General features: G+C 42.8%; 1 non-coding gene across 1 annotated transcript; it reads left to right on the forward strand.

Moving 5' to 3' along the window:
* Nucleotides 1-3,255: 3,255 nt before the first annotated feature.
* Nucleotides 3,256-3,327, forward strand: Trnat-ugu (transfer RNA threonine (anticodon UGU)). The gene has a single exon. It is a non-coding gene; the product is annotated as a tRNA-Thr (tRNA).
* The last annotated feature ends 15,649 nt before the right edge of the window (nt 3,328-18,976 follow it).

Genomic DNA, 18,976 nt, shown 5'->3' on the forward strand with positions numbered 1-18,976 from the left:
TTTAAAAATCACTACCCACTAAAATGTTGTGTACTGCAGTGTTCGTACGTTTTCTGATAAGACATTCCTGTTTATTAGGGTAAGAATCAAAGACGCTTTCACCGTTTTGACAGAAAAGTTTCGTAAGCGCGTCATTAGATGTCTTCAGCAGATTGTTAGTGGAGAGGGTGGGTGGTGGTGTTTTTGGTTGTTCTCAGTTTTGTAGGGTTCATTATCGCACCGTTAAGGCATCCAGGTAGCTTGCGAATAAGTTGTATATACAGTTTGTTGTATACATATATATACGTGTATATATATATATATATATATATATATATATATATATATATATATATATATATATATGTGTTTATATATATATATATATTCATATATATATATACAGAAAGATAGGTCAGCAATCTACAACGCCAAAGGAGGCATAGGGGCATGGTTAGGCTCTTTCCTTTTTTACTACGGTTAATGGAGTAAACATCTTTTTCTAAATATACAGAAGAAAGAAAGAAAGAAAAACACGCGCCCAGAGTGGGGACCGAATCCAGGCCTTTCGATTACATGACCCAACACAACCTCCCCTTTGCTTTCCGAGATTTTCTTCACTGCCAACTCTTATTTCTGTCTTATTTCACCGAGCCCTTAATTTGCAATTTTCTGGTTCGCTATATATATATATATATATATATAAATATATATATATATATATATATATATATATATATATATATCGAAAGGCGTGGGTTCGGTCCCCACTCTGGGCGCGTGTTTTTCTTTCTTTCTTTCTTCTGTATATTTAGAAAAAGATGTTTACTTCATTAACCGTAGTAAAAAAGGAAAGAGCCTAACCATGCCCCTATGCCTCCTTTGGCGTTGTAGACTGCTGACCTATCTTTCTGTATTTCCTCAACGAGCCCCTCATTTCCTTACTATATATATATATATATATATATATATATATATATATATATATATAGCGAACCAGAAAATTGCAAATTAAGGGCTCGGTGAAATAAGACAGAAATAAGGGTTGGCAGTGAAGAAAATCTCGGAAAGCAAAGAGGAGGTTGTGTTGGGTCATAGAAACAGATGAAGAATTTTTTGAGTCCGAAAGAAAGTAGTGATAAAATGTCCGCTGCATGGGATCCGAATCCACGACCTCACGAATACCGGTCTGGTGCGATAACGATAACCACTACGCTACCGGCGGTGCTGTTTCCCCACCACCTTCTCGGGTATTTATGTTAAAGTAATTTTTTGTTTCCCGTGAAGGAGACCTTTTTAACCCCGGGCCGTGACATCAGTGTCTAGGACATGTAGGGAGTGGTTGACCAGCGTTCAACCCTCTGAAGCTACTTTTGGCACCAAGACTGCCAGATTACAATGGTCTCTGTTAGCTGACCGGCGAAAATACCTACCTTACAGGTACAGGTCCCTATTTTACAGCATATTCATGAACAGAACAGGCATCGACAAAGAACAGTATATAAGACCACCTACCTATGTGTCACCCCGTACTGACCATTCTTTAAAACTGCGTGAATACGCGTCCAGGATCAATGCATTCAAATACGCCTTTTTTCCAAGGACCACGCATGAGTGTAACGGCTTGCCAGAGGAAACTGTCTCTGCGCCTCCCTCATCTTTTGTTAGAAATTTGTACAATTTCTTGTTGAACTAATCCCTACTGTACATTTCTGATGCGTTCCGTACTAATTGCTTTTTATTTTACTTTATTGCCCTGTGTAACCGATAGCACTCTTCTTTTTTGCGTTTTTGCTTTGTATCTGCAATGTGATGCCTTTTTTATGACAGTGTAAGTCAACACTTTGTTGTTTCAACCATACAGCCTTTTACCCGCAACCATTTTTTGTTATATTGACTGTACTGTATTCCTTTGCTTGTTTTCCCCCCTACAATAATGCCCGTGAGGGCGATGTAGGTACCTGTATAAATAAATAAATAAATAAATAAACAGAGGCCCTCGCTAAGCATGTAGCGAATCAGAAAATCGGACTGAGGGGCTCCTTCAAATAAGACAGAAAATAAGGGTTGGAAGTCAAGAAAACCTCGGAAAGCAAAGGGGAGGTTGTGGTAGGTAATTGAAACAGATAAAGAATTTGGAAAGAAAGAAAGTAGAGAAAAAATGCCCGCCAGGTAGGATCCGAACCCACAACCTCCAGAATAGCGGTCTGGTGCGATAACCACTACGCTACCGTGGGGCGATTTTCCCCTTCACTTTCTGGGGTATTTATGTTTAGGTATTTTTGTTTCCTGTGCTTGGGGGTGATAGCCAACGCCACTCGGACTAGTCGGCGTGAAGGGAACCTTCTTTTTAACCCCCGGGCCGTGACACCAGTTTTTACGACATGTCGAGTGTGGTCGACCAGGGTTGAACCCTCTTAAGCTACCTTTGGCACAAAGACTGCCAGAAGAACGTCCTCGCTAAGCCTGTAGGGAATCAGAAAATGGAAAATGAGGGGCTCCTTGAAATTAGACAGAAAAAATTGGTTGGCAGTCAAGAATTCCTCGGAAAGCAAAGGGTAGGTTGTGGTGGGTCATAGAAACAGATGAAAAATTTTATGAGTCAGAAAGAAAGTTGTGAATAAATGCTAGGCATTCTGGAGGTAGTTGGTTCGGATCCTACCCGGCGGGCATTTTTGCACACTTTCTTTCTGACTCAAAAAGTTTTGCATCTGTTTCTATGACCCACCACAACCTCCGCTTTTCTTTCCGAGGTTTTCTTGACTGCCAACCCTTATTTTCTGTCTTTCCTGTTCTATATATATATATATATATATATATATGTATGTACGTATATATTATATATATATATATATACAAGTTTACCTAATTTATGTTTATGTTTACCTATGTTTACCTAATATATAAATGTTTACCTAATTAACTGTAGTGAAAAAGAAAACAGCCTAACCACACCCCTATGCCTGCTTTGGTATTGTAGACTGCCGACCTATCTTTCTGTATTTCCTCAACGAGCCCCTCATTTCCTTATATATTATTCTGCGAAAGCATAGCGAGGGTCTCGGTTCTGGCAGCCTTGACGCCTAGGTAGCATAAGAGGGCTTCCCGCCAGTAACCCGCTCATGACAGGCTGTAGACGTTCGAGTCATGCCCCGGGGGTTGAAAAGAAGGTCCCCTTCTCCCCGTGTAGTCAGAGTGGCGCTGGCTAGCACCCTCAAGCGTCAGATACACTTCTAGTAAATATAAATAGCCCAGAAAGTGAAGGAGAACACAGTCGCCCAGATAGCCGAATTGGTAAGGCATTCGACGTGTAATCGAAAGGCGTGGGTTCGGTCCCCACTCTGGGCGCGTGTTTTTGTTTCTTTCTTCTGTATATTTAAAAAAAATGTTTACCTAATTAACCGCAGTGAAAAAGAAAATAGCCTAACCACACCCCTATGCCTCCTTTGGCATTGTAGACTGCCGACCTATCTTTCTGTATTTCCTCAACGAGCCCCTCATTTCCTTATACATTATTCTGCGAAAGCATAGCGAGGGTCTCGGTTCTGGCAGCCTTGACGCCTAGGTAGCATAAGAGGGCTTCCCGCCAGTAACCCGCTCATGACAGGCTGTAGACGTTCGAGTCACGCCCCGGGGGTTGAAAACAAGGTCCCCTTCTCCCCGTGTAGTCAGAGTGGCGCTGGCTACCACCCTCAAGCGTCAGATACACTTCTAGTAAATATAAATAGCCCAGAAAGTGAAGGAGAACACAGTCGCCCAGATAGCCGAATTGGTAAGGCATTTGACATGTAATCGAAAGGCGTGGGTTCGGTCCCCACTCTGGGCGCGTGTTTTTCTTTCATTCTATTGTATATTTAAAAAAATGTTTACCTAATTAACCATAGTGAAAAATAAAAGAGCCTAACCACACCCTTATGCCTCCTTTGGCATTGTAGACTGCCGACCTATCTTTCTGTATATATATATATATATATATATATATATATATATATATATATATATATATATATATATATATATATATAAACTAAAATACGCAGCAGCAAGATGGGATCCCTTTAACGTCAAATTAATACAGTCGCTCGAAATGGTTCAGAATAACTCGGCTCGTTTGATTACATGTATTTACAGTCGCACCGCAAGCATATCGTCCATCAAAGCAGACCTTGGTCTAATATCCCTTGCATCCCGCCGTAAAATTTCCCGCTGATGTCTTTTTCACAAGCTCTACCACCATGCCTTCTTACAAAATGAATTCATAATCCGTCCACATCACATTTCACAACGTTTGGATCACGCTTTCAGGGTCGGCATTCCTTCCTGCAGAACTAACTCCTTTTCGCAGTCTTTTATGCCACGTACATCGAAGGAATGAAATGGCCTTCCAAACCCCACAGCAACCATTCGAGACTTCAACCTTTTTAAGAACGCAATAGCTAAAATTTTATGACCAGAAACGTCCTGACTGTATAACTATTGTTCTCGTTTTGTTCTTGCGTTGTGTTGTTATTTTTACTGTTTCTCCCCACCCACCCCCCTCTGTAATGTCTTTTGACCTTGAGGGTAAGTAAATGAATAAATAAATAAATAAATATATATGTATATATATAGAAATATATATGTATATATATTTCATGCATACAAATCATATGAGTTGTATATATATCATATATCTACATGATATATAGTTTAGTTCACACCAATACACGAAATTAAGGCTTTGGATGTAAGAATGACCTCGCGTGAGAAGTAAAAAGACATGGAAAACTATTTTAGCGTCCTTGTCATGAAATCACATTTTATAGCGTTGTCCCTTCCCTGCATAATATTTCAGGTGCTCTATGCGAATGGCGTCAAGTTTTACTTTACAATTGCAAGTGAAATACGCCTTGAAGTGTTTTGTTCTGCTCAAGTTAATTACTGCTTTTTAGTCTGAAGAAAGCGCTTTTCAATATAGCGAGCGTCAGCTGGACTCCCTGGTGTAGCACGTTTACCTCTTACTTTTTTACCATTGTGTCTAACAGCAACCTCCAGCTGCTCATCCTCATCAGCAACCTTCTAACAACATCGACTGGAAGAAGGAGGCCTGTCTCATTGACCTCCAAACACTCCTGTTCGGCGCTCCTCCAGTCTATTGTTTGCGTTCGAATTCCCTTATTTATTCTGCCCACCATGTTCTTCACATTCATCTATACCCGTCTCTTGGCATCCTCTACGTTATCCCGCTAGTCCACTGGCTTTCTCATTACATGGCCTGCCCTAGTCCATTTATTTCCTTTCTCTTAACTATGATATGTACTACTGAATTTTTTTCTTAATCCAGGAAGCCCATTTCTTGTGCGTACATGTTTCTCGTATCATTGTTCGTTTTATTGGGCCGTTTGGCCAACGAAATGTTTATTTCCAGTGGTTTATTAGGGCGCGTAGATTCGGCTTCATTTGTCATCACCGCTAGTATGCATTGTGTGTCTACTTTTCTTTTGAGTGGTAGAGGCGGCTTACTTTTCATTACTGTAGAAGACTCGCGAGTGAGCCCTTGCCCCCGCCCCTATACTGTGCCGAATGTCTCTCGTCTCTCTCGTGGTTTGGGTCCTACTGACCACCTGCTTGAGGTAGTTATAATCTTGTACTAGTTCTACCATTCTGTACATATGCTAAGGAGAGCGAATGGGTTTGTTTCTTCAATATTTTATTAGGTTTACGTGTACCTATTTTTGCCCGACTACCGGGCTTTGTGATTATAGTTCGTCAAACAATTTTTCCGTGGATTTTGTAGCGCCACTTAGCAAGACTGCGTCGTCTTTGTATTTCAAATGACTCAGGGGTTCTTTGCTTATCCTTGATCGTGTGTTTTTCGAGTCAAGCTCTCGGAATACCCCTTCTTGAAATGCTCAGAACAGGTCTGGGGTGATATGATTTCCCTGTCTTGCATGCAGCTGCTCCAATTGGGTTTCCGTGTGGAAAATTTTTGTGCCCTTAGATATTTTACAAGTCTCTGGAAGTCTCAATGAGGTCTCTTCTATTCCGTGGTAATTAAATCTTCAAGCACGAGGGGGCGGGGGCTTGTACTGAGTTTAGTGATTTTTAATTTGGTATAAATACCGTGTAAAGAGGTTTAATGTGTTTTTGCGGTTTCTTTATGTGAGCAATTGTTGAGAACATTTTTCGAATACCTACTTGCTCTGGTGTTTGTTTGAAATGTAGGCTGTCACTGATGCGGTCAATAATTGCTTTGGTAAAGAACTTGTAAGTAGCTCTGTAAAAGCTGATGGGTCTTCACTACTTGTCTTGGTTGTCTCCGATCATATGTATCAGATGAATTTTGCTGTGTGTTAAGCAATCAGCACGTGTCAGGTACTTCAGCATTCCCGAACTCAAGCCTTTAATGTGCAATATCTTCTCCTTCCTTCAAAAGATCCTCAGTCAGCCGACGTCACCTGCAAATTTTCTTGTTTCCGAGCCCTTGCAAGACGTTTCAATGGCTATATTTGTTACAGTGGTACATCGCAATGTAGCCCTGTACACTCAGTAGTATCCACTGGCATTACGTCGCTGCGGGGTAGGATGATGTAGAATGATGTTCTGGTACCCCTATTACGTTGTTCATACTTTGCAAAATCGAACCTTGCTCGTATCTGGGCGCGTATATTCTGTATTTGCGATAACTATCCTTTTCTTAGTTGCTTGTACACTTTCTCCTATTTTCAGGGTTTACTTAATCACTGTCATGTCACATATGCGATTGTAGTTTTCATCTAAAAGGGGTTAACAGCGCACAAAGACAACGATACACATTGAAGAGAGGACAGGATCAGCGCTTGTCCTATCATCTCTTCCCTGTGTGTCGTCGTCTTTGTGCGCTGTTAACACCTTTATGATGCTACACCAACTAGCTTATCAAGCCATCCTCGTGTAGTTTGCATACTTCCAGCAGTATTGTCGAGATTGGACAAACTCCAATTACCAGTGCATGTTCGAGAAGCTATTGTAATGCTGTTTTTTTTGCTTTTTTGTTGCTCTGGGATTATATATTGTTAATTATATTTATTGTTATATATATATATATTATATATATTGTTAATAATATAGCATTATTAAAAGCAGTGTATATGTACAATTTGCACAAGGCAATACGCATAACTTCACTCTGCGTATCAACATTTAAATCTGTATTTTTACTGCGTTTGGATTGTTTTTTGAATAACTTCTTCATGAACACTGCATACCTTAATGCAACTTAATGTCGTGTTTTACAGTTTCATTAGCCAGTGCGTATTGTGTTCTATCTACAAAGGTACGAATTTGAATGGCGTGTTGGCCGATCATCAGCATGTAAAATATTTTAGGTCGAAGTGCATGCAACAGATTTTAGGTCTACCACGTCTAAACGAAACCATCGCCGATAACAAGTAGACTGGTTACGAAATTCGGTAGTGCATAGGGCAGCAATGCCTTTTGGCACAGAATATCTTGGGTAGAAATGCGGTTCTGCCTTTATTCGGTGGACAACCCACGGCCTCGTTCAAATCTCCAGCAACTGCTTATAAAGTAATACGCTTTTTTATATAAGATGCGACACTCACATGGCGTGCAGTGGTGGGAACCGCCATTCAACGTGCATAAGGGTCCCCAAGAGGCTTTGGCGCCTGTTTGCTACGCATGAATGTTTTGAAAAGAAAGTCAATTGAGGCACGCAGGGATAGGTTCGCCTGAATAATAAAGATTAGTCAAAAATTTGAATTTCAAGCAGTTGTTTCCAAATCTCTACGCGTACAGTGCTAATCTAACTATGTAGGCATAACGCGAATTTCAATGAATGGAGTAGAAACACCGACGTTATGTTTCTTAGACAGGGCTCAGTCCAGGGGTTCATTGGCGAAACAAGCCAGCCGATTTCTTCACTGAATCAGCTCAGGTATCAGGGCTATTGGGAAGAGGACTAAGGTTTGTTTCAGACTTTTGTATTCGATACAACAAAGCAAATGCCGGGAGCTCAGGCACTAAGCACACATTGCTTGGGCATTCTTGCGATGTACTCTTCAACGTTCATGATCTCACATATAATAATTGAAGACAGTCCCTGGCCAGCAACCACGTGAACAAGTGGACTCTCCCAGTTCTCTTTTAACACCTTTTTGACTTCGTCACTTCCGGCAATTTTGCCGTTATAACGCACAATGCTTCAGAGACAACGTTTCCCCGAACACTTCCGCAAGCGTTTCTTTTCTGTTTTATCGGTACACATTGATTTTTATATTGCATGCAGGTGTTTTTATTTTCTGAATACAGAACCTAACTAGCTTGCGCATGCGTTCATGGTGTTGCTTAAAGAAAACAAAATTCTTAAAATATTTAGCAGCGCTGTACTACTACGCGCCTAGTGATGAAATGTGAGTCATGTCCTGTATTCTTTGTTACCAACTGCTGAAGAGCCATGTTCTTCCCATATAGAATAGCTACTTTGCACCCTAACACAGCGAATAAATAAATTCTTTGGTTGTGAAAGTACAAAACAAGAATATTTTACGAACAAAAATCATCCTGCTGTGGCTTTGTGTCTGTAAATTCTTCAGTCCGGTTCTGAAAACTTGGTGTGCAGGTAGCTTTATTTTATTTGAAGGGTGCGCAGCTGTAGAAATAGGAATTATTGCGAAGCGCTGTTTCACTAGGGTTTCGGAAATTCACACTGTCTAACAGAAATTTACCCGTGAAAAGAGAGCTTTCCCGGTTTAAAAAAAAACACCGCGAAAACATTTACAACTCCAGGCGTACGAGTAGATGCCTTTGTATATATGTTGAGCGTATTTGTTTTTGTTTTTACTTGCTACACACATGCCTTAACAGGACAAGTTGCCGTTTTATATTTGTTTATATTATCTCTCATAAATGAATGGCCAGCGTATTGCTTAAAGAGTGTGGTTAAAGCGTATTGTTAAAGAGCGTTTCCTCTCTTATCCACCATGACTGCGTTAGTTAACTTTGCCATTCCAAACTCTCTACCAAGAATGAATGACGTCGGAGAACGGGAAGTCGATTCACGAGTTCTTTCAAGTGTTTGCAGCGATGTTCCAAATTTTCTGTCACCGCAGCTCTGCTGGTCATCGAGCTTCACATAGGGGCATAAAAAATGGTCAACTGAGTTACTTTTCTTTCCAGTAGTGTTTATTTCTAAGAATACAGCTGATTTGCGGTATTGACCGCTACTGCAAATGTTACATATCTAAGGTAAAATATAGAAACCTTTAAACAGGTAAGTTAGAACCATGACGACGACCCGAACTATGAATTATAGCTTCTGGACCACTTTTCTGTTTTCCGCGAAGGTGGGAGGGAATAGAGATGGCGAGGGGTGATGGTCTCCGTTAGAATTGATTATCAACCTGTGATTCTTCATACCGAGACGTCGTTGGAGCTGCTTTGTGTGGCGGCTCGTTTAAAAGGTGTTACCTATGTCATAGGGGCCTGCTATCGCCCTCCTAGCAATCAGCCTGATTTTATTGATAACCCAAATGACACATGAGAAGATATTACTAGCCGTTATACAAGGTGTATTATTATTCTGGGTGGAGATTTTAACCTTCCCGGCATTGACTAAGCAAAAACGGTCCCCGGGTCATCAAACCGACATGCGTGCTCTCGTTTCCTTCATGCTCTGAACATGTTTCATTTAACCCAACTTGTTGAGGAACCAACACGAGGTGAACACATTTTGGATTTATTGCTTACGAACGATTCTAAGGATGTAAAACTTACGTCCTAGAGAAAAAAAAGTCATCACAGGCTTGTTCACTGTTTATTTCTCGTGTCTGTGCAGACTAGAACCACAAACAAGAAAAGTATTCTTAATTATTCAAATGCTGATCAAGCAAAAATGAACAGTATGCTCGAAACGTTTTCGCTCGCATTTCAAAGCAGTTTCCATTTCCGGACACCAAATAAAATTTGGGAGCTTTTTCGAGAAAACTAAAAAAGTTGAGCAGATCTGTATTCCAAAAATATCAATTACAGCAAGAGTGGACGCCCCTTGGTTTACAAAAGATGTGAAGAAACGACTAAACAAAAAGAAACAGGCACACCTAAAGGCGATACAAACAAACACGGCAGTCAATTGGTAAATTTATAAAGAGACGGTCGCGAGAACGGAAATTTCAATACGGGAAGCTAAAAACAGTTGCTTCAATCACACATTACCGACTCTATTATCAACCAACCCTAAAAACTTTTGGTAGGTGGTTAATCCCAAGGATCGCCGGTCATTCCATTGATAATAGATGACAGCGGGCGTATCGCCTCACCCGTAAAAGCAGCCGATATATTTATTGATCACTTCAGAAATGTCTACAGAAATGTCTACGGTATATTTAATGATCACGTCAGAAATGTCAAAAATTTCAAGTCTAGAATTGAGCCAGCCGTGCCAACGCAGCAATACCCTGTTCGCGCTCCTGCAACAGTTTTTTATTCTCATCCAAGTGAAGGTGAAGGCGATTTTTTTAACCACGTGCTAATAAATGCGCTTGTGACACCGGCGATGCCTTAGAAACGCGCAAATTTGAAACTCACAGTGAGACCTGTGGCAGTGCCTGTCACAAAAATAATAGAAATAAAAGGGACGCCACCTGTATCAGCTGTATGCGAAAGGTTCGGATCAGGCTCCATTTTCGACAAAGAGGCTTTCGGGGGTACAGTTTGGAACCGAATTTCTGCCATTCTTGTTTGGCCAATTTTTGAAGGTGTCTTTGAACTTGCTTCTGAACACGCCTGCGTATGTCTTCTAGAGACCTCGTTTTCTGGGCCCGTCGTTATTCTCCACGATGTAACACGTAGAGTTTTTCGTACCCAGCGTCAGCCACAGAGTGCGGTTTCGGCAGATGCAGAGCTTTAGTGGAGGAACTCAGAACCCGTTTCGTCTCGTTGATGAGATTTTTGTACGGCGTGAGAGATGGTTCTGATTCATCAATGGCAGCAGCATACATACCCCAATTGATGCAGCTGACTTCGCGCCTTGGGTGGCTACAGAGACAGCATCAAAACAAATGCATGTACGTACATAATCACTCCCATGTGCCTCCACATCTATGTGGCAATGCTCCGCCGGGAGCAACTGGATCCAAACTCAGGGAATATCGAGAGCACTTGATGTTTTGCCGCAATGGAAGGTGTGGTCACCGGTGTTAATTACCGCCAGTCCATTCTGATGACAAAGCTCAAGAAGGCGCCTGCCTCACTGATATTTTAAGGCTTCCCCAAGATGGATGGTACGCGTTTGAACTCACCAGTCAAAAAATGGGTGGGCGGAGTAACCTGGATGATGTCTCGAAGACGGGTAATGCCGAAGCCTGCTCTAGGAGGTACGTATGCCGCGATGGCGATAAATGAAATGCCGGGGGCGTTCACAGGCGCTGGCACGTACTTATTTGATGCATCTGGAGACATATTATGCTGTAAGAAGGTTACGTCATTTCTTACGGTGAGTACAACTCTTATGAGCGCCGCACCGGTGGATGATCGAAACACTGTGTAGCCGGAAAGCCGAATGTCATTAGGCAGCCGTGATTCCGAAATAGCAATCACTCGGAAGTGGTGCTTATATACAAAGTGACGGAAGTCTGGAAGGCGCGGTGGAGTACACAAGCGCTCCACTGGAAATGGTGGACTTTTTTCGTATCTCTTGCAGTCTACGTCTACGTGGACAGAAGTGGAGCGGCAAAGTCCAGGATTGTCAAGATGGCCTGAGCAATAGATGGCGACGAAAAGGGGGTTAGAAAGGCATGCGGAGCCTGTACGAGTGAGGATATAACTGAACAGAGATTTCCGGAGTTTGCTGCTGGTGGGCGCTCACGCTGCCGTTTCGCTGATGGCTGGGAACAGGAAGTGCCGGCTCAGGTGTGGTTGCAGATAGAGGAACAGATGTCGGCGCTGATTCTTAAGTACGTACTGCCACTACCAGTGGTGGGAGTTTCTTGTCCATACTCACACCGGGAGAAGACTTGACAGACGTTTTGTCATGCCTGCTAGGAAGCTCTTTTTTACGAACATGTGCCCTGGCAACAACAGACTCGTTTTCACGCTGTTGTTCGAAAGCAGCTTTCGTAGATTTCCGATGCCCTATTCCAGAGAATACCTGGGAAACTTGCCCGGCGGGTAGGGAAAAAATCTGGGAATGTGAGAGCTGTTTTTGCCACGGAAACGGCCTCTGAACACGTCACTCTGGATTATAGGAGATACCGCGTCATTCCATACGTTGAAAAACTGCGAAAGTGCACAATATGCCCGCGATATGGAGATGAAGCTAGAACATGCAACCTACCCGAGTGGTTCCCTCGTTGTGGTGGTAGTCACGACCGTTCAGCCTATACAGTATGAAACCTCCAATATCCCAATTGCGGCAAGAAGAACGAGCCTACGTTCACACACTGTAAGGTTCTTCAGAAGGAAAAAGCCGTTTCGAAGCTGAATAGTATTTTAACTCTGATTACAAAAGAAACGAAGGCCATGCCTAAATGGTTATTCAATAAAACCATGCATCAAATGCAGCGTCACTCTTACAAAACCGGACAATTTTTTAGCATTCCAGATGAATGTAGATATAACAATAAAATCCTAAATTGACCAGCTGTATTACCAGCCAAGGAACCATACAAACGGACGATAATAACTTTCAGAGATTCCGGAAGGCGGCGTAGTTATAGGAACATTCCTTTGTTGCTACCACGGGCGATCAGCACACGTTGCACGTAACGTTAGCGTGGCGTCGAAAGCAGGTGGAAATAAACAAATTAAAGCATCAGAAGGCGCTTATGGTAGTATAGTTTATGATTTATGGAACGGGTGAATTGTTATGCAGGTGGAAAACGGGGAGGTGAAACTACGCAATAGAATCATTAGGTACTCCTTGTGGTAAAATATGGATGTGTGACTGGACAGCATATAAAATCACAATAGCTTTGTGGCCAACCCCCCCACAACTTACATACATACTTTATATACGTGTTACCAGTCCAGAAGGAATGTATAAAAAAAACCCATTAAAATGGTCTTCATCTTTAGGTTATTTGAAAGGAAACGAACAACATAAAACATTTTTATAGTTGTGCAATGTACTTTAAATACTATTTTACTGTAAAGGCGAAACCACATGCAACATTTTGGTCACGTCTTGCGGCCGTCTGCGGCGCCTGGCGCCGACGTGGAACGGGCGTTGGAGAGGGCGAGCAACCACAAGAGAGCGCGAAGAGCGCTTCTCCGGTCCAAGTTGCCAGACTTACTTTGGTAAAGGCAGCATCGTTCTGTTTAAGTCAGTCCTAATAAACTGAAGAATAATCAAAACTTCAACAAACAAAACACGTTAAATTGATGTTCTATGAAATAAAGTGCTAAGGAGCCGCCAAATAAAAAGCCCCCATGTTGCGTGCGGAGGGGGACCGGAAATTGAGGCTAGCAACATCCGCCGCAGACGCCGAAAACGGACCGAAAATCTGGGATGCGCAGACACCGGTGCTCCGAGCGCGCTGCTGTGTATTTGGTGGCGCACATTGAACGCGCGTCGCCACGGACGGTCTCCAAACGCGACCAAAACGTCGCATGTGGTTGCGCCTTAAGGCAGTCTTTGTTGTTGCGCAAAATTACGTATGATGTTTATGGCGGATTTACAAAAAATAGAAGCACTTTTAAAATTGCAAAACAATTTATATTAGTTTGCTAATATTTAGCTTGTTTGGAACGTTGCGTATACAATGCTTCTTTGCAAAATACGTTTCATTTTAGCGCAAATCGGAATAGTATGTGTTGATTTTATACAACCGGCCAAACCACTTCTGCTCAGTTTCGCCAAAATTACTGGTATTCATTAATAGCCATTCTGGCTAATCAACCAGCGGAAGTGGTTTAGATTCATCGAGACTGCTCCTATGGCTGCCTTTATGGCAATATTTAGACCATTGCTTGCACCTTGCTTCTATATTTATTATTTATTTGGCCTCAACACCATTGTTAAGGGCTTGCGAAGGACAAATATGACAGCTACAACCACCCAGTAGTATTTAAACGATGAATTATGGTCTTCAGCCTCCCCGAATACGATCCCTTCTTGAGAATTGCGCTTATGCAGAGGTATTAAAGGAGCCATGAAGAGAAAACAAAAGTTTGTTTTATTCGAAAGATTAGGTGTTTCATAGTACCCCAAGCGCTTTCCCGGAAGCAAATGATGCTTTATTCACTGAGAAATAAGGCAATTTAAGCAAAAATTTTAAATCTCCCGCTAAAATTGCACATTCCGTGACGTGAACAATGGCGTCATACGAGCCGGTCCATAAAACAGATACTTAGTATGTCGACTCCATATAGCACCCACAAAAGGGAGTCGACCGAGACGGCGGCCATTTTAAAAATACTAGTAAAACCTAGTGCACCCGCAGCCCTAGTCATGGAATCGCCTGATCCGGAGAACAAAACTCTCGCCGAGAAGCTCGGGCTTGCATTTAACAACCTCACACCATTTGAACGCTCAATGCTTCAGAGTGCACGAGCGGTAAGAGTTGTGGGATACGCGGTGGACGGGAAAGCGACCATTCCGCGATAGCCACAACAGACGACGCCCTGCCGTCGGCACCGCTGCCTCGTCAGCCCCGTCGCGACGGACGAATATAGACTGGTACGTATGTGCCGTATTTTTATTACGGTTAATAATAGTTCAATTTCAGTAGCAATATCGCTTATGCCAGTTGGCCGGTGTCGTGTATGGAAAGCCGTTCGCGCGAGCTCTCTGCTCCGACCAGAAAGATACGAGCGTCAATGCGCGGTGTTTACGGCATTTTTTTTCCCCAAGGCCAGAGCGCTTTGACGGCGATTTGACGAAGTCGGCGACGAGCGCCAGCATGTCCCAGGAGTGAGCTAACGTGAGGGTCCCTGCCGTAATCCCTTCGACGGAAATGAAGCGAGCACACTCGTACTTCCTTTAGCTCTCTTTCTCCTCCGTTTGCAAAGTTCACAAAACGTAGCCACTTGCTTCGCCGAGGTTCGTCGTTGGGCAGCACATGAAAAAAGATCTCCTCACCGGCGGGGATGTCGCACTCCCTCGACGATTTGCCCGTACTGCATGAGCATTGCAAAACGCAGCAACAAAATTTCATTGTAAAGTACTCGAACAAACTGAAGGTTTCAGTGGTTGTAAACTGGAAACGAGCTCGTAACGACAGCAGCAATCCAACACCATTCGAAACTTCTGCGACGACTGGCACTATCTCGTAGCTTCTTTCTGTTCCTTACTCCCCTCGTTTCTATTTTTACCTTTGCTGGTTGGCGATATGACGGCCAACCTCCTGTCAAGGGATTAAGGTACCAATCAAGGTCGCGGCTGTACGTGCTGGAACGGTTCGTTGGCCCCTAAGAGCCTCGCACCCGAAAATTTGTCTGCGCGACGGTGGCGACGGCGAGATGTCGAGTTCAGCTGGCGGTAGTTTCGTACGCATTGGCGCACACGCTTGCGTGTTTGTTCGGAACTTCAACCGTTTACTCCACCGTTCTTTGTCATAAAAAGAATGTGCAGTATGTTTCACGGGCATTTAGCTCGCTATGCAAACTGTAAGCTCTGCCTAACATGCGTTTGCTTTTCCCCGCCTCCGCCCATCGCAGAGCATTCTCGAGTGACATCATAGGTTCTGTTGCGGAAAATGAGCTGGTGGGTGGTATGGTCATTTCCTTTTTTCCTAATTATGTAGCTTATTTGAGCGAAGTTTGCGTTATAAGTGGTGTCGTTATGGTTCTAACGAGGCAATCTTTCGAATGAACCAAACTTGTGTTTTCTCTTCATGGCTCCTTTAACGTAGAGAGCGCGGCATCTTCGTTTAGCTGGGTCTGTAAGCAGTCGTAGCAGCAATGATTGAAAACAGACTACTACAGCATTCGCAGATTTTGTTTGAACTTTCCGCATTTCTTCCACAGTCAGCTACGCCCAGCCCAAGAATACTAGCTAAACCCGCGGCCGAACTACTCGAAATCGAAGACGAAGTATTAGCACTGTGGTGGGAATGCGACGCAACAAAGCGTTCTATTTGATTCCCTTTAGTCGAAAACAGTAATAAATAGGCTCGAAGATCGTTCCAACAAATAGTCAACGATTTACCTTGACGCTGTTACATCCTCTGTGAAAGCCACGTATTAGCAAGGGTGATGTGATCATAATGCAAATCAGTACGTCGTCACAAATATGACTGCGCTTTTTAGCGTCAGTGCGTATGCGTACGGGTAAATTTTCCTGTACTTCTTTTCCCACTATGGTTGCGGTTTCACCCCTACTCTCAATGTTCAAACTTTTCCTCACACAGTGTGTTTGAGTCCCAGAATTTAATATTTTTTGCACATATTGCTATTTAACTGAATTGATAAGGTTTTAGTCTTGTTTGTGCATTATCTCAGACCCGGCGCTCCAGCTTTTGTCAATATGGCTGTGGGTGGTGCTGGAGGAATAGCAAATTGCTTAAATTTCGCAAACCCTTAAGCAATTACTATCGTATTGGCTTCCAACACTTGTCTGACACATGTAACAAACAAATTGGCTGCGGCGTGTTACCAGACTGCTAACACGTGCGTGCACGTCCTAAAATACGGGTATGAGTGGACCTCAAGTAAGTACCCGCTGTGACTCTTGATGTCGCGTGGAAAACTTGTAAGGATAGCCTGACGGCACATTTATATACTCGAATTCACCATGTTGTACCTAGTTTCACATAACTAGTAACCTTACGGTAGCCCCACGAGAGATGTGGAAATTATGGCAGAACTATATCAGTTTTACCACGCCAAATTATTCGCCAAATAGCCTGTCTTATGTTGCATGCTATTCTGGCTAGATTAACCCACTGGGTGCTTAACGTCGCAACTACGCTCTAGAGAAACTAGTGCTTAACTAATGCTTATTTCGTCAGTCATCAAAAGTATCGGCTGTATTAGTTGGAGCACCTGAAGGTTCGTCACAACGGGCGACCGTGTTTCATTGCGTCAAATCTATCCTCCTGAGTTTTGGGGAATGTGAGTGTTTGTCTGTCAATTAATGCCTAAGTAATGTCAACTTTGTAGCGGAATTTCTAGCCTAAGTTCCCATCATCGACAAGACCCTTCACATGCAAGCAAGATTACACGGTATGAGGCAAGTTGGCATAATCAGTAAGAACACACTGAAAACAGGAACTATGCACCTCCTAGTGCTAGAATCCCGGAAACCTGTCCCGCCGGCACTGCTACCTCCAATGCGTCTCACTCAGTGGCGTTACCCAAAAAGTACTAGGGAGTTCTAAGCCACCGGGGCACCCCTCTAACCCCAATATACGGCGTGCGCTGCTGCCATTCCCAGTTCTCACTCTTCTTTTTCATTTCACGAAGAGGCTCCCTCGTGTAGCCATGCACAGCCACAACCCTGACTACGTGCTTTACAACACCGGCTAGCAGAGTAAGGTGAAGGGAAGTGAACGTTCAATAAAAATTTTTCAAGTGAAATATCAAACGTTTTATAGCTATCTCGGCCTTCTTGTGCATGTACATGTATTTTTCACTGCTCACCATTTTTATTGCTATTCTTTGTACTTACCGCTTTCCTCTATAATGCTTCGGCCCTGAGGGCACTTGTAAATAAATAAATAAATAAATAAACAATCGCATATCTATTGGGAAGTAAATAAATAAACCTAAAATGTCTGTCCATGCATACTTTTTACAATTTTGTGACGTAGCCATTGCATCAGCTAAGAATGTCTGGTTTCTGTCAGGCCACCTTTGGAATTTGAGCCTGGCAACACTCAACGTACCCACTTTGTCTACTGAGGAATGTTGAGCTGTTCTACTAGGGGAGCTCACGGACATTAGGTGTGATATTGTCGACCGAATTTAGAAAGAAAAAACACGCCTTCATGAAGTCATTAACGGATATATTCTGTGCTACAGTGGACCCCAAGCGAAGAAAGAACATGGAGTGGCCATTCTAGTACACAGAGAAATAACAGGAACCGTTAGGACGGTTTTAAACATTACCGAGGGAGTAGAGGCGGTTGTTCTCAAGCTAAACAAGATGCAGTTTAAATGTAGCACATGCCTATACGCTAACAACCAGCTACGATGATGAATCCTTAGATGGCTTCAACGAGGGCGCCTAACAACAATCAACAAGGCAACAATGCACTTCACGATTGTGGTGGGATATTTCAATGCAAAGTTCTGTACGAAGGAAATAGGATAACGGTCAGTAGTAAACTTCAGAATCGACAATGGCAACAGTACAGGAGATTCACCGGTGGGGGTTGCAGATGCAAATATCCTAAGGTGGATCAATACATTTTTTACAAACGAACGATTAGGAAAGGGACACCAAAAAGTGCTGATGGTACAAGAAAACAAAGCTGACTTCTTTGAACTAGTAAGCCAGGTATTGTGCAAAACGTAGGAATCTAAATAAGATTCAGAGCAGCGATCACCGGATGGCTAGGTGCGAGCTAAGGCTTAGTTTCAAAAGAGCAAGAAGGAAACCTCTGAAAACTGAAAAAACTTCGCGTGGAGTCAGTCATAGCCAGATCAGAGAAGTTCAAAACATTTCTTTAAACCAAATTGGCTTATATGAACGAGCAGAAAGAGGTCAGTGTGGGCAGGCTACACTAAGCCTAACATCCTGACTGAGGGAATCAGCAGCAGCTGTGGGAGAAACAACATTAAGGGAACAAACTGGAAAACTAAGACATCAAAAACTTTATTGTCAAATGTAAGCACATGAAAGTGTCAAGTACGGCGAATCGAGCTTTTGAAAGAGCGTACAGAACTAAAACATGCGACATTCCTTCATACTACATGGTAGGAATCTAGGATCGTATGATTGTTGAAAATAGGCGACGCTGGGAAGCAAAAAGAGGAAGCTTGACATCGGCAAAGAACTATTGTAGGTACTGTAAGGTGTGTAGGGTAACATTACGCATAGCTCGGACGAGATAATAGCGGTATCAGAACGATTCTACAC

Source organism: Haemaphysalis longicornis, unplaced genomic scaffold (assembly GCF_048455015.1).
Source record: "Haemaphysalis longicornis isolate Haplotype H1 unplaced genomic scaffold, Haemaphysalis longicornis Haplotype H1 scaffold_15, whole genome shotgun sequence".
NCBI lineage: Eukaryota > Metazoa > Arthropoda > Arachnida > Ixodida > Ixodidae > Haemaphysalis > Haemaphysalis longicornis.